Source organism: Poecilia formosa, unplaced genomic scaffold (assembly GCF_000485575.1).
Source record: "Poecilia formosa unplaced genomic scaffold, Poecilia_formosa-5.1.2 Scaffold10, whole genome shotgun sequence".
NCBI lineage: Eukaryota > Metazoa > Chordata > Actinopteri > Cyprinodontiformes > Poeciliidae > Poecilia > Poecilia formosa.
In genome coordinates this window covers 2,011,023-2,028,078 of record NW_006799949.1, presented here as the reverse complement: position 1 = coordinate 2,028,078, position 17,056 = coordinate 2,011,023, and the positions used below count along the sequence as shown (strand labels likewise).

The window sequence follows — 17,056 nt, the reverse complement described above, 5'->3', positions numbered from 1 at the left end:
CAAGAGGCCAGTGGTAACTCTGGAGAAGCCACAGAGATCCACTGCTTGGCTTAGATAATCTATCAAAACAGCAACTGTTAGTTGTGAACCCAACAAATACATGGAAGAGCGGCGAGGAGAAAGCCACTGATGAAAGACAGACATTAGAAAACTCACACTCATTTGCAACAAGCCATGTAGGCGATACAACAAAACATGTAAACATGTAAAAACAGCTGCTTTGGTGTTTTTACATGTTGGACAAAATTAAATATTTTGGCCGACATAAAAAAAAAACAACAAAAAAAAAAAACACTATGTGAGGCTGAATACTCACACCTCACAACACTATTTCTGCATGGTCAGGGAACACAGCCCGTTAATTCACCTTTCAGCAAGACGAGGATCCAAAACATAGGATCAGAGCTACAACGGAATGGTTTAAAACACAGCATATTCATGAATTAAAAGACCACTCAAAGTCCAGACATGATCTACGTCAAATATGACTGAGCATGAGCTATTTTGCAAATAAGAACAGGAAGCAAATTTATCCTCGAAATTTGCTGAGCTTGCAGAGAGCAGCTGGAATTAAAACAATAGGTGGTTGAACATAGTTGATTCTGACAGGTTTCACGTCAATAAACACCATTGTTTTCTGATTTTATTTGTTAAAAAATGTTTTCACTTTTCTCCCACTGAACATTTTTGTGCTGCTTTTCATTGGTTTATACCATATAAAACCCTAATAAAATACGTGGATTTTTGAAATATTGAGTTGGAGGTATAAATATTTTTGAAAGGCATGACACATCATGGTTATTCTCATCTCTTTCTTTTCATAATCTAACATATCACCGACTGTGTTCAGAACATCAGGCATGGTTAACGTCCAATCCAACCTATTCAGGTGGGACAGCTGCGAGTCGGTCATTTTAGGAGCCTTTACCTCCATCTGCTGTGTGGTCGGCACAACCACACGCATTTACACACAGATGCACAGACAGGCAAGATCGTCTGTCTGGTTGAAATGCCTGTCCCTTAAGCGTTATACGCTATATGCTTTAGCCACACAAATGCGCCACGCCAGGGGCCTGCATGGCATCTGCCGACTTGCTGCTGAAGCCAAGGCTTGGGGCCGAGGGAAGGACCTGGGGGTGAGATAAGCTCTTCCTCCCCTGGTCAGCGCTACGCCGTGGGGACCGGACAGGCCCGGAGCCTCAGCTGAGCACGACTGATAGTATCCACCGGAGTGTACGTGCGTGTGCAGTTGGATGAGTATGGGTTGTATGTGCAAGAGGAGGCTTGGTTGTGTGCATTGAAGTGTGTATGCGTGTATCCACAGTTGCTCACACTTTTGCACATTTGTGGGAATGGACAAATATGACAACAAAGCCAAAAACGCCGGTCCCCAAAGTAATAAAAGTTGTGCAGTTTAGTGGTAAGTGTTAACAGAAGTGCTTACAGAAATGTTTCCTTTTGAGGGAGGCTTTTGTATTCTGGAATCGACAAGAAAATGCAAAACAGACAAACCGCTTCTTTGCAAAAATGTCTAGAAATGTAGAAACTAATTAATGTCGCAGTTTTCCCAAGACACAGACATAAGCGTGATGCATTTAGGGACATTACATTTATACACATCTGTGTATAAAACATATGTTAGGCATTGAAACACAGAGCTTTTAAGATCAGTACATTACACTAAAAACATCTGACAAGGAATAAACATGACTTCCAAAAAGCTTCTCATTGAATTTTGACAGCCTTTGTGTTTTTCCTCTTGCCTGCTTTACAAGGTGAGATTAATTTTGTTGCTAACTGCAAATCAATCTGTTCTCATCCACTTGCTCCAGTTCATTGCTAATTGAACATGAGTGCAACCTCCTCCTTTGTCAATTTGTGGAAAATGAACTCTCTTTGTTCAACAGCACTGACCTTATCATTTTTACTTGTCATATTTGGAATACTCATTTTTTCATTATGGTTAGAGTCACATTCCCTAATTAGGCGGGGATAGCAAACTGAATTAATTCGAGGCTTGTTTTAATTTTGTTGACATTTGTGCATGGTAAAGTAGTCTGGGCGATGAAACATAAAAAAGAAGGATAATTTTTAAAATATAAAAACGGAAATGTATTGAAATATGGTAATATTATGACATTTCACACGAAGAGGATTGGGAGTGATCTTCTGCGCAGCATGATATTAAAAAGAAAAGCTGCAATAACCATAAGCCATCTATTGAATGTGATGTGGGTATCGTTTTAACCACAGTTAATCATTACCATGTTGATTTTAGGAAGGGAATCTAATAATTAATTGGGTAGCTAGAGCAGAAATTGCTCTCAGGGGAATAAGAAGCAACTGTTTTACATCAAACATCCAGAGTCGTCAATGAAATTTACTTGGAAATGTTTAAATTCTTGTAAATCAACGGACAGCAGATAGTCAGCTACATTGTTGTTGTAAACATGACTGAAGCTTTGGATTGGAGTGAATGAACAAGATCACTTCAGCTTGTTTTTCATCTTACAAAGACAAAAGCGGAGGGGAAGAGGGGGGGGGGCTTTGATTAAAAGAGCTTTGTTCTCTTTATGGTGGGAAGCAGTGAAAGTTATGGGAAAAGTGGTTTAAATTTCAGAAGCACTGACAATGCCAAGAATTATGACATGCAAAGATAAGCCTTGGGAGTCTTATTGCATCATTACTGTCTTATTATCCACTTGGTTTTTATCCCTATGGCAATTGCATTCATTACGTTATTGGCAGCTATTCTGTGGTGTCCGTTGGGTCTAGAGATCTAAGATGTCCAATTGTTATAGCCTGATTGTGATTTTATTATGAGACATTTGCTGTCATCCCATAAGTCATGATGTCTCAGCCAAAGGTGACACCTGCCATGGGATATGCATCGTATCTTCTTTGAAATGGACCAAACAGAACTGCACAGATTACAGTATATTTCCCTGATAAGTGACTAAGTTTGCATAATGACAATTACAACAATTTCAAGCTATATACACATTTGTGTACTTTGTTTTTTTTTTTCTTAAAGCAAATGCCTTTTTTGATTGTCCCTTACAGCTTTGGTTTTCCAGTTTTGTTCCTAGTGATTGTTTAGCTAGGCTTGGTTGTCAAATAACATTTTGTTTTCACAATGTTATTCCAACATTTTTGAAAACAATGCCACAGACAACACAAAAAGAGGAGTGGCTAATCAGAATGAAGTAAAGAAAAACAGACTGTCAGAGCATGAAACCCAAACTAGCACCACCAATCACTCTTTTTAAGGTCGTACCTCTAGAAAAAAAATATATACTTGTTGTGCAAATAACATGCTAAATTTATGTAGCATGTCTTTCTGTTGTCTGTGCCGATAGCCAGGCTACTTGACCAGCAGATATTAGTTTGCTTTAGCCCAAAAACTGCTGGAGATAGACCCCAGTGATCTCTTCATGGATAAGTAGGTATGTTCCATGGATGGATGGATGGATGAACTACATTCTATAAAAAGCAAAACAGTAAAAAGTCGTCCAGTAAGAATGGCTTCAAAGGTACAAAGAGAAAGGGAACAGAAGAAGCTTTAAATATGGGATCATTGATGGTGTCAAGTGAGCTAGTCCGAGTACTTCAGAAACTGCTGATGTCCTGGTAAATTCAGTTCGGCCATCGACAGGGAATGGTCAGAAATGAACCCAAATATTCTACACTGGACCCATAACCATCATCTGAGCGTTGTTCAAATCTCAAAGCCTACCTAAGTATTGCTGATGAATATCACGATGCCTTTATCACTAGAGTGTGGAAGTTATGACAGAGTTAACGCAGGCAGCTTTGAATACAAAAGAGGGTCTAATACAATACTGAGGATGCCTATCTGGTCATAAAAATCATTGGTTCTTTGATTGGGAAACTTGGATGACTACTTGAAGAACAGAGAGCAAGTATTGTACATTGCTATGAGCGGAGCTTCTGGAGTTTAAGTCAGCACATGTTTCGACAGAGGGAGCAAGAGAAAAATATACATAAAGACAAATATCCAGAGATCCAGGTCAGCTGTGTGGCCTCAGCTGGAGTGGAAGGCTACACCTGTCAGTGCTTGGGGGCCTCTCCCTCTCTTTTTCTGTCCAGCTGGACATGCAGAGCCTCTCAACTCCTCCAGCCCCCCTCCACCCTCCACCTCCCAGATTCAGGCCAGTTCAGCTCAGCCATGCGTGGCCATCTCTGGGAATTTATTCCGGATGCTTTCAGTTCCTTACATCCACTCCTCTCTCATGCACAGTTCTTTCCCAGTCACTCCCTCCCTCCATCCCGTGCTTTCCTTTTATCTGTCCCATAACCAATCTCTGTTTTATCGCATACAGGTCAATCTCTGACACTTTTCTATCATTCTCATACATTCTCAGTGATAAAGTAAAAGAGTAAGATTTGTGGGGGAATAATCCAAAACAGAAGTGACTATTATCTCTCCCCTGGGGTCTGATTCAAATAAAGCACATGCTTTCTGAATTTACTTTTAGTACATCGCAATGAATTCCAAAAGATTTAAACTAATAGAGTAGTGTTATATCCAACAAGCCACAGGCAAAGTCATCCTTTCTTCTTGCACTTACTACACTAGAAAAGATGATGGCACAGATACCCAAAGTTCCCCTTTCATTGTTGAATTTCAGCAGGAACCACTGAGGAGCAGAACACATTCCACCCAGTTTTGTCTCCCGCTGTGCATCCAATGCTTCCTCCCAGCACAGTCAGCAGAGACGGCAGCTGGAAACTCTAAAATCTAACTACAAGCATCTTTTTTTCATATCGTGTCTATAGCCTGTCTTTTCCCAAAGTGTGCCAGCACTGTAGAAGTACAATACCTTTTTGCAGCGTTGACTACAGTTTAGTGTGCTAGATGAGCACAAGTAGAAACTTTATTTATGTTTCAATTTTTGAATCAAAACAGTGAGCACACATCTGAATAGCTAAGGAAAATCTTTAATTTCAAGAACAGGATTAATCAAACCCAGTTTTTATGTATATCTATCGGATTGGTAAAATGAACAGCGGTCTGTAACTCCAGTCCTCAAGAGTCAGTGTCAAATAATCAGGGGCCTGTATTCTCAAACATCCTCAGTCCTCTAAAAGACATCTATCCTAGCCTAAAAGCCTAAAAGAAGGAAGGAACAAAAGGAATGAAAGAAGAAAGAAAGAACGGAAGGAAAGAGGGAAGGAAGGAATGAACGAACAAATGAAAAAGAACCCAATAAGTGAATAGTGCAAATGAGGAAACAAAGGCACGAGGAGAGAAAGAAAATGCATCTAAAAATGTAAATATTTTCTATACTCGTCCAGATCTGGTCACTGAAACTCAATTCCAGACTTTTAAGTGCATTGAAAATCTGTATTTTCAATTTTTACACATAAAATGTTCATTTCCCCTTGATTTTACAGTTATGTGCTACTTTGTGTTGGTCTGTCAAATAAAATTTCAGTAAAAAACACATTGAAGTTTGTGGGTGTAGTATGACAAACCTTGAAAGGTTCAAGCTGAATGATTGCTTTACCAAACCGTAAGCCTCAGAATATAAAACTATTAAAAAAGTCAGATTTTACCTCTGACCATAACATATGTGGGTGTGATTTAATCTAATGGCTGTTGTGAACAAATGTACACACTAAAACTGATACTTTCCCTCAGTTCAGAATTCAATGAAGAGAAGCTCTGTAAGTCGCACTGACGATCCTCTGCCAAATCACGTTGGTTATATCTGTGACGAATGGAAAAGACAGCTTTCATTCTGCCCCAATTTTGTCTCTCTGTAAAAGAACGCCAGCTGAATTTATGCCTCAGTTCGGCATTTAATGTTGCGAAAGCCATAGCAAACAGGGCTGCAATAGGTTTTTCTAGGTTTGCCTTTTCCCACTGTTATTTTGTAAAATGATCAAGTTTTCAGACTAATTTTGGGCACTCTATGCTTTATGTCTTTTTTTTTTGGTTTTTAAAGGAGGCAGAAAAAGAAGCATCAAACATACATACAACACCTATTGTAACTTAGATTGCAGCAGCTGGATTTAATTTTATTTGGCTTACACAAATCTAGAAAATTCCTTGAAATAAGAAGGTATAAAAGAAAATAAAACACCAATACCAACATTTACTGTTCCCTCTCTCTTTTATCTGTGGCTCCCTTTTTTACACGAAGCTCCATTTGCAATTTCCCCCACCTAATGGAGGGAGTCTAAGATGATATGGTATCCACAGATAATGGTAATGGATTTGGTCAGGAAGGAAAGCAGTCAAATCTCCATTTGTGACATGCTAAAGTCTAAAACTCTGGACATAACTGTGTGCTTTATAACTTGGTCTGTGTTTGGATTGATTCTCACATAAGTGGTTTGCCGATGACATGAACTGGCATTAAAAATAAAACACCACCCAGCTGCTGTCAGTCTGGTGTAAACCAAAACACTGATGTATTTTTCTTCTCTCGCTTTCCCTCTGCCGGATACATGTAGCTCCGGTGGCTCAGGCCTGGGACAAGCTGGTAAAAATCAGATATTTAACCTCGCTCAATCTCCATTTTGTCCCGCAGCAAGATGAAGCTGAGAGTTGAATAACAGCGGGCTTTTTTCTCCCACTGCACTCACACCACATCCTACCCCACATGCCAACTGCTGAATTATTCAACTGTTTGTACCTGTGAGGCATGCAGACTCTGTTAAGGGCTGCCCCAGCATGATCTATAATTAAATATAATGCGACATGAAAGTGCATAAGTCATGAGTTTAGGGTTTGGACAAGGCAGTAAGACTTCCTCCAAGTTATCCGTTTTGTGTAATTCCATCTGCTATTTTTACTTTTAGTTTTTTTAAATCCTTTTTTTTTTTTTGCAGTCTGCAAACAGTAATGACTATGCTCTCTTTTGCCTGGCCTCACTCTGATCCTGAGTGTTTGCCAATAGCGATTGACATCGGGAGGGCAATAGGATCATGTCATGTTTGATTATACTGCTACTGTCTGACACAGTGCACAGCTTTACACCCAATAGGGCCGCCGTTTTTAACAGTATGTTTGTTTTGATTCCCCTTGCAGCTCAATCACAGACCCTTTCATAGCGTGCACTCAAACAGTCCTGCTGTGCAATTAGAAATTTGAGCATAACAAAACCATTTATAGGCTCTCAAAATTGGCCATTTGGGATACATAGACCTCAGCAAGCATCTATTGTTCTCAGCAAGTGTCCAATTCTCCCTTAATGTCGACATAATTTTTAGTTGCCTGCAACGGTGTGCAAATTGAAATCTCACTCAAGAGGAACAAAACATTCAAAATTTTGTTTTGAATATTTTGCTTCCAACAAAAAAAACCACACTATGGGAATTAAACAATCGTAGACAATGAAGATATAAAATTCTCAGCTACACAGCTGAAGATCCGAAGTAAACACACATATGCACACACACAATGCAAAAGGATCTCCGCATCTGTCCAAAATGTGAGCAGCAATATCTTCACCTTGCAGGCGGCTGTGGGGAGGAAAGGCTTAGCGGCTTGCTCACTTTCTTCCTTCACTGGCTGTGAAGTGGAGTCTGAGGTGTCAGGAGTTTTTTTTTTCTTTTTTTTTTCTTTTTCCCTCCCTTCCTATTTCTCTACTCTTTCTCTCTTTTTTCACAGCAAGTATGTCTGCATAGTGGTTGAGTTTGAGCTTCACGGGGAACGCTGCAAGAGCTTGATAAGAAGCTAAAAGCTAGATATATACATCCCAGAGTGAGCTGCAGAAACACAGCCAGTGAGACAGTGAACAGATCACACGCAGAATGTTTCTTGAATTTGCACGTGGCAAATGATATGGAGGTGCTAGCGTGAGGTAAACATAAAAAGTTCTTTGCACCTAAAATGTATTGTGAAGGGACAGCTAGAAATAACATTTGCCTCCCATGCTTCCATATTGAATTGACCCCTTCATTATTTCCCTCTAGAAGAGACTAAATTAATATTCAGTGTTTATTCCCTTTATCCTCGATTATGGGAGCTTTTATTTAAAAAAAATGCATCTCACACATTCAAGCTTTTAGCTCATCTCCTTTTATAAAGACCAAGCAATTACTCTGGTTTGCTGACACATTGAATGCCAACACAACAATGCCTCTTCTTTCTCCTCAGGACTCCCCCAACAACATTACCAACACCATGAAAACACACACACGCACACACACACACACACACACAATGATTTCACTACCACTCTCCCCACCCAAAATCCCTTTCACTCCGCCCTGTTCCCCTCCTAAAATACAAGTTGCAGCTGGTTGCTATGACTACAACAAGAGTTCATAAATCCAACCACAGAGGGACTCTTCATTCCTTAAAAATTATCAGCAGGATTTTTTTTTTTTTTGAGAGGGAGGGCAGAAAGTGGAGGGGGTTGTGGGGTTTGGGGCTGCGGCAAAGAGGGAGAAGGATTTGGATAAAGAAGGTTGAGGGGATAGTGCACATGCAGGAAGCCCATCCTTTCCCTCCACCACGTGTCCTGCTGAAGCAGATGGTGCCGTGTGGCTCCGCCATGCCACTGTGGTCGCCTTGTGAGCACTGCTGGCATAAGGAGGCGGGTTAGTGGGAGATTTGGGGTGACAGTGTTTGGCAGGGGCTACAAAGTGAAGATGTAGGGAGGGGAGAAAGCGCTTGGTGCCTTGGGCTGACACCAAGGTAAGCTGCTGTTATGTTTCTGTCTCTCTGATTTAGTGCCCAAGTGGTGGAAGAAAAGAGAAAGCCAAGGGTAGCTTTAGGTTTGGGGTTTAAGCATGTCAGGGCACATCATGGTACATTTTAGTTTGTTATGTAAATGCCTTCACTAGTCCTGCCATCCACAGAGCAAAGTCATTTTGTTACATTTTAAAGAAAGCAAAACAAACAGGGCATGGAAAATAATACAGTTTGAATGACAGTACATATAAAGTGCAAAAACAAACACGTGAAAAAGTAAAGAAAACAAAACACTTACTTTCTGCTTCTTAATCTGTATGTAATTTTTTTTTTTAAAATCTTGTTTTATATTTTATAACCTTTATGCTACAACATTCTGCATATTTTTGCCATTCTTGATCACGATATGTAAAAAAAAAAAAAGTAAAATCAGTCCCCACACATTTAAAAAAAATGCAGTAGTTATATCACTATATTTTGAGATTATAGTTTCCATACCATCCTCCTCAATGTGTGTGGTGGAAATGTGAACTTGTGCCTGCATCCAGCCATGTTTGTTAGTTCTTGTTCTTTTTTTTTTGTTTTGAATTAATTTTTTTAAATTATTATTATTAAATTATAGCTCAGAGTGTATAAATGTAGGACCTAAGGTGAGAAAAAATTATCTTGTATTCATATTTTGTTTCAATTAATGAAGATCAACACACTCAGCATATCTCACTTGACTTTATCATTTTGGACAACAGGTCATATGTCATATTTGTGTATATTTACAATTAAAATGTAATAGATTTTTTCACCAGAGCATGAATATACTTAAATTAAGTGTTTTTGGTTTTCATGAATAGAACACTTAAATTAGGGTACTGCAAAAAACTATTTTAAAGATTTTTAAACATCTTTTAAAAAGTGCTGGAAAATTGCATATTTTCTTCTACTTCTCTTGTTGCTGTAGCAAAAGCATCCTGCTTTGGATTTTCCCTTTCTTTCCTTTTATTGTGAGGCATTGCTACATTTAGTGCACCTTAGCAAAAAAAAACAAAACAAAAAAACAAAAAAAAAACATGCATTTCTACTGAAGATCGTTATAGTCAAGGACAGTGGTTTTAAAAGCTTACTCTTTAAATGCTATGTAAAAAAAAAGACAGCTATCTATCTGCCATACACGTTCCAACAAATAATCTGCTGGAGATCTACGGGCAAATTAACAAGAATGACTATGCTTCTAAAAATAGATTTTAAAGATTATTTCAAGATTACTGGAACACCTTTTTACAGACAAAGAAACCCAAAGGGATCAATGATTTTCATACTGAATGATGTCAGTCTGGTTACATGTAGCAGAAATAATTGTTATTAAGAGTACAAAACTGTAAACACAATGCAACAGAAGGCTATATTGTTAAATGGCTACTTGGTTGTTTCACTGCAGGCACCGCACAAAAGACAGAAGAATGAAAAAAAAAAAAAAGCTTTTTAGGACACAATTGGTTACGGTGTGTCAGAAGAGCAGGTTTGTGTAAGTCTTGAAGTATGTCTTGAATCCTAATGCACCACTATGACCCCAAACACTCAGCTGGAAATAGCTCAAAGCATGGCTGAAAATAAATGAAATACCCTCTCATGAGCTTCAAAGTAGTGATCCTAACATCCAGGAATGGTGGGTGTTTTACTTTCAGGTTGACTACGAATACTGTGTAAAAGCCTGATCACAGTGAGATGGAGTGGAAGAGTTTGAGGAGGGGCACATCGAGGTGTTCTGGATTGGTCGGGAGATGAGAGGTGGTTGAAGAAGGTCATCTGCCTGAATACTCCTGCACACATCCCGACATGCTCTGTCTGCGTCTGTCACATGCAAATAGTTATGTGCACATTAGCCTTCTGCTTGGATGAAGTCCATCTGCAGCCTATGCCTTGACCACAAATGCTATAACAGCGTAATCACTAGAAAAAACATGAAACACACAACTGCTTCCTTTAATCCACTGCACTCCACATGCGCACACACGCAAACAGACGTCCCACAATGCTCATTACACTGTATGCACCGATGCACTCTAACACACAGTAATACACAGACACATCAGCCTTCGCAGTCCATAGCATGGAAGAATGAAGCCAGTGTGTGTGAGGCTGCTATACCAGACAAGGGCAGGGCACAGCATTTTTCAGGGGCATCTGTGTGTGTGTGTATGCAAGAGTGTGTGAAAGAGTGTGTGTCGGGGGCGCAGCAGGCTTTGGAAATGTGGGTTGGTTTTGGGAGGGGCCTTAGCCAATACATTTGAAATGCATTTAAGTAAATAGATAGAGACACAAATAGAATCAGAGACGTTCTGGGAGTCGCAACGTGACAAACTGGGAGATTTGTGGGTGCATTTGAAGTACAAATCCTTTGAAGGATGTGAAAGTTGATCTTTACAGGCTAGTTCGGGAACAAATGATTAAAATCACGGACGTTTCTGAGCTAAATTTAGAAGCTTCTCTAAAAACAGAACACAAAGGATCTGAACAAAAAAAAAAAAAGAAATGCAGCATACAAAATCAGAAATCTGTCACTGTCTGCACTCCCCTCTATTTTTTACTAAACTAGTAAGCACAAGCAGTTATACTAGTTACATGAAAAAATGCAAAGAATATATTAAGATAGGAGATGTGGGCTCAAATAACTAATTAATTTTAGAAAACCAAACTACTGTCACATGGAAAGTATGAGTGATTCTGTATTCTATGATGTGGTAAATAGTACCTGAGTGTATAATGAACTTTGGTACTTTCAGTCACATTTTGAAGCAGCTCTTTAATCGGTCAAAGATCTATTGCAACACTTTAAGTGACATAATGTGTGGTATATGTTAATATTTTTGCTCAAGTACACTTCAGCACAACACTCTGCTGTACTTCTCTCAGAAGTGAGACAAGCTGTTTCAGAAACACCGTCTTCTCAACAAGCTCACCTTAATCCTACTGCCCACAGCCTCATTCGGCTATTTTTTTCCCCTTATTACCAAGTATAGAGTCATGTTTTGCTCATTTTTGTTTTCATTGAACATATTGATAGTTTTATATAACATAAAAATGGATGAACATTTGCTACATTTTTTTTTTCTTTTTATAATAAAAGGTAACTTAAAGTTCTGAACAATCAGAGGAAAAGTGTACTACTGTTGGTGGATGAAACATCTGAGGTTATACCTTACAGTAAAAAAAAAAGAAAAGCAATCATTTCTGCAAAACTCCCGCCCCCGTATACCTACAAATAGTCTTACTGAACTTGCTTAGAGAAGGGTTATAATACCGTGGAAAACTTCAAAGTCCAAAACACCCATATAGTTGGTTCCAGTTCAAGAAATAAAACCACCAAAACTACAGGTGTTCTCCACTCAGCATGCAGAGTTGTGCAACACGTGTAAGACATTTGAGTATCTCTTTCCTCTTTCACTTCGGCTGACATCGTCACATTTATGCCTACTTTTCTTAACGACTGTGATATTTTTGAATGAAAGCAAGTGCATTAAGTTAGTCTTCGTGTCTTGTGAAATTAATCACAAGGGAATAAGAAAGGGATACCAGTTGAAGTCACATAACATTTCCATGCACCACAATGAGAATCAAAAAACTTTATGTATTGGTTGTCATTTTCATAACATTTAGACACAGAGTGTTTTGAAAGTATTGATCCTAAAATGTGAACATTTGTTGTCAATTCATAAAAATATATAATTACATCATGCTGAGTTTTATATTGGGATATAAAAACATGTTTTTTTTAATTATTATTATTATTTTACACAAGTGCTGTAGATGGATTCAATTTATAGCTTACATGAGTGTTTTGTGAATTACGTTTTTTTTTTTTTTGCAAGACGCAATGTCAGATGAATTGAAGCAGCGGCTTCCAGTCAACAACTCCTCTGTCATTAGGCCACATTGTTTCGCTCATTGCCCTTTTATTCCTTTCACTCATCATTTTCTTTTCAGAGCAGCAGATGTGAATGAGTCTGCGTATGTGCGAGCAATTTTTGCGGTTCCATATGTGAATGCGTGTGCACAAGTGTGTGTTTCCGAAAGAGTGTGAGGGAAGTTAGCCAATGAGTCTTTTCTTTTGAAACCCAGAGGGCCTGTGACCGACTCCAGTCCCCAACATGGTCGCCGTAAATCAGAGGGAGAAAGAGCTAAGTTAATTGCACAGGCGTTTATGAAGGAGAGAGCCTTGATTTACTCCAAAAGCTTTACATCTCCCCTGCGGATGTGGAGTGATGAAAGGAGTGGAGTCAGAGAGAAGGGGAAGGGGGAGCATGGGAGAGGGGACAGGGATAGAAGATTTGGGGTGTGAACAAAGTTCACTCACAGCACATTAGATTAGATGATTGGTAAACCAGATTATGAGAAGATATGCATCTCTTGCCTTGGGAATTATTACTGAAAAGTTAGGATGAAGGGACTTTCTCTTTATAGAGGCAAAACTTAAAATTTCAGAAACTTTCCTTTCTCATGCTTTCAAGGACTCCTTAAAACTAGACTGAAAGTTTTACTTAGCTATAAGGAAATGTGGTGGAATACACTGGCATAGTTCTGTACTCTATTGTTTATCCATATACATATTTCCCTTCCTTGTATTTATTTTATGGATCACATACATTTAGCCACGTTTCATATTGAATGTATTTTCAATTTAATCTTTAACACTTGTGGTATTTTTAGTTTAGGTGATCAGGACTCCCTGAAGGAGGAGAAGCTAAATTTGTTTGGGGCCCACTAAATAAATATGAAAATGTAGTGTGTGGCATTTAAAGGCTCTTCAATATGTGTACTTTCTTTGTCTAATGGAAATCACAAAGTTTAATGCATAACTGTGCATTGTATGAATATTCACCCTTTAATACCCCAGAATGTAACTAATTTGTAAATGAACACAAAGCGTTGAACTGAGAGGTAGTTCAAGCAGATGCGTAGATCTGCTGCCGCTAGTCTAGTGGAACCGTGTAGGGAAGGAATGGGAGCTCTGTGAGGCGGAAGCTCAGCTGAAACTGCAGCTACAAGGAGGAACTTTGAGGATATATGCACCACTTTGTGGGAGCAAGCATTTAGGCAGCTCCGAATGGCTGCCACAGGAGATTCAAGCTTTCCTCAATAACAGAATCAGAGCAACACGCTAGGTATTTTCTTTTGATGAGAGAAAAACATAACATTATATAAAGCTATAAAAAAAAAAGTTGTTCTACATAATACACCCCTCGTAACATTTCTTCCAAGGAACTGTAAAAAGTGTTAAATGCAAAGATTGTGATGTAATTCATAGCTCCACAAAAAACCTGTATTTGTGGTGTATGCAGGTTAGTAAAGGGACCGTTTGGCTACTGAACGGTTCATAATATTTTGTCATCTACAGCCTCATATTTTAGCTTAACTTGGCAAATAAGAAGGTGATTTATGATAATAAATCCTTTTGCATTTAGTGTTTTTGAAAGCCTTATACCTGCCTAATTCTGTGTATTTGTTCTGTTATGAAAGCAGGCATTCTTTAACTTTTGTGTAATAATTTTATCAAACTTTGGATTTTTATTGAGCTCAAAAACAAGAGAACAAAACACTGCAAACAAATCTACCTAAAACAACCATAATAACGAGAATAATTTAGTATCATATATATTATCTTGTCCTAGTTCATGTGTACAGTGTCAAACAACAAATTCTAATTATATAATATCTTTAACTGAAACGTAAAAGAGCCAGTTGCCGCATTGACATATATGAAAGTATAAATGCTCTCATTCGATTGGAGTCGGCTCTTCTGATTCAACAAAGCTCTTGGAGACAGAAAACACCACTTGCTTCAGGGTGCATCATTTCTTGTGCAGTGTGGTCTTCCTGAATATTATGTCATTTACAACTAAAATGTATACTGAAACAAAAAAAAAGAATGCTTGCTTCTTTTTTTTTTTTTACTGAAATACCAATAATCAAGAAACAAAAATATGCCATTGCCTCAGACACCTGCTTCGAATACAAATAAATCAGAAATCATAAAAAGGGGGTAGACGTATCACCAGATGTTATTTTTAGTGTCTAAACGTTGGGAGTGAAGGCATGTCTACATAGCTTAGTCTTCCACCCGCCCTTTCATACGTTCATAAAGCCTTTGTGTGTATATTCAGTTACACACATTACACACCCGCCGTTGCTAATTAGTAGTGATAAACTTTGGATAAGGACATGTTGCGATCCTGCCCTCAACAAAAAAAGCCACAGTGAAGAGGTTTGATGGGTTCCCATGCTCACGGAACATCTGTTTTTTCCACAATAAGACAGATTTTATGCAGCACTCAACTTCACTTCTCCCCTTTCCTCCAAATTTAGCAACGCAAGCTAGTGTCTAGCTCTCTAGCTTCTTTCCTGTGTGATGATGCTATCAGGGTTTCAGATGCTTTTTCAGCAGCTGCATGCTGCATGCAGTTCTTGCGCGCGCGCACACACACACAGCAAAGGAGGAGGTGGAAGCGGTAAAAAACCGTTGAGGCCGTGGTTTTGAGGGTAGGTCTATGTGGTTGATGATGGGAAACATTCGTTACAGTAGTATAGAAGACCTGAAGCCATGACAGAGGCTTCAGGTCTTCTGTTTTGTATCTCAAAATGCATTAGAGTTACAATGACAGATGAAGGAGGATGAGTAAAAATGTAAAAAAGGCAAAGCTGCAAGTTCACCACATATTTCATTTTGTGGTTTTGGATCAGAAACAAAGCACCATATTCTTTTCCTTCAAATTTAATCATCTAAGTAATTCAAATAATTGAAAACACAATAGTGTGATAAATGGAAGTTGTCTAAAATCATCATTTGACTTTGTTCAGGTTGACAAACGACCGTTATGAGCAAAGCAAAGTGCTGATAAATGGAATTGGAAAGTGCACAAAGGATAAAGAAAAAAAAAGATGAAGGTTAAATTGGTAAATAATTTTAATTTAAAGGAGCATTATTATTTACTGGAGTTTTAACAGAGGTTTACTGTTGAGACCTCCGGCTTGCTGATCATCAGAGGGAATCGGGCAGGTGGGTGCTGACAAAAACAGAAAACAGGGAAGTAATGGCTGAAGCGTTACCTTCACAAGGCCAATAGTTACTGTCAAGACAGTGTATTTCAGTTGCTGGCAGGTCACTAGAGGATTTATCTGTGAGATCATAAAGGAAATGTGTCAAAGAAGAGATCAACAGCCAACTTGAGGTAGACACAAAATTTCTATAGCACAGTGGGACAATAATAATTATTTCAAAAAATACTAGACGAACGGGGAAACTGAAAGGGTTAATACAGCAACAAAATATGTACAGTCTAGTAACAGGTGTGGAGACAGCAGCAGTGGAGTTTGGCTGCATTCTGGACAAGAACCAGCAGGTTAAGCATGATGACGTATCAATAGGAGTAAGAAATAAGGCAGACAGAAACAACAAAAATCTGAATAATAATTACTTATTTGACCAATAAATAATAGCCAATTAAACCACCCCTCTTACTTCTTTAATATAGCTGTGGATGTACGATGCAAGGGTACATAAAAGACAAAACAAAGAGAGGTACACAGTTTAACGTCTGCCAGTTTGAATGCAGATATTTGACCTATTTTGCTGTAACGTCTTTCTTTCGTTTCTTTGTCCTCCCACGTACAATAACTATTTTCATAGCCTAATCATCCCTGTAGTACAGCATTGCAATTCGTCTTTTAGACAATATTTGAATCTAGCATTTCACTCACAGAGTGTTTTCCATCTTATAACATTTGCATGTTTCCAGTTGTGTTTTGAATAAATTTGGCTTTCTACTTACCATAATCGGATGATTTCCTGAAGGGTACTACTACCTTTAATAAACTGAAATGCAGTATAAAGTTGTTTTCAAAGTTCTTGTCCTTGATTTATTTTGGACATATAAGTCACCCTAAGGGCTTGACATGCCGTTCTGTGTCCATGTACATGAGCTTCTTGTTCCTTGAAATTAAAAAAAGTGATCCTTTTTTGTTTACACAATTTGTAGCTAAAATAACAACCTCTGAGATCTACACTTTCCACTACACTACTTTAGGGTCACTACACATTAACAGCCTCTAAGGGGTTTTCCTTCTTCCTTCTGCTGCTCATGGTCTGACCCTTCATTTTGGTGCCACCCTTTGACTGGGAGTCTCAGCATCACTCCTGCCAAGAACAAACACAGTCACAAAAATCTAGGCAGGACATGGATCTCTGCCCTAATGGGAGGTACGTTTCATCATTACACATGACAAAACTTATATTGCTTCGGCTTTGTGGTCAGGCACTCTTGGAGATTCAAATTAGCCCTGACTGATTTTGGGCAAAATGCTTGGATAAGAACCACAGGAGGTGATCATACAAAC

At 38.7% G+C, this 17,056-nt stretch overlaps 1 long non-coding RNA gene across 4 annotated transcripts in view; it reads left to right on the top strand.

The window, feature by feature from the left end:
* Positions 1-8,383: 8,383 nt before the first annotated feature.
* Positions 8,384-17,056, top strand: part of LOC103130162 (uncharacterized) — a 48,582-nt gene continuing 39,909 nt past the window's right edge. For 2 of the 4 annotated variants that reach the window (XR_001660058.1, XR_001660055.1), the window contains exons 1-2: positions 8,385-8,674; positions 10,104-10,190. This is a non-coding gene — a long non-coding RNA (uncharacterized LOC103130162). Of the gene's footprint in view, positions 8,675-10,103; positions 10,191-17,056 lie in introns of all 4 variants that reach the window. The other 2 variants (XR_001660057.1, XR_001660056.1) reach the window with 2 other exon arrangements.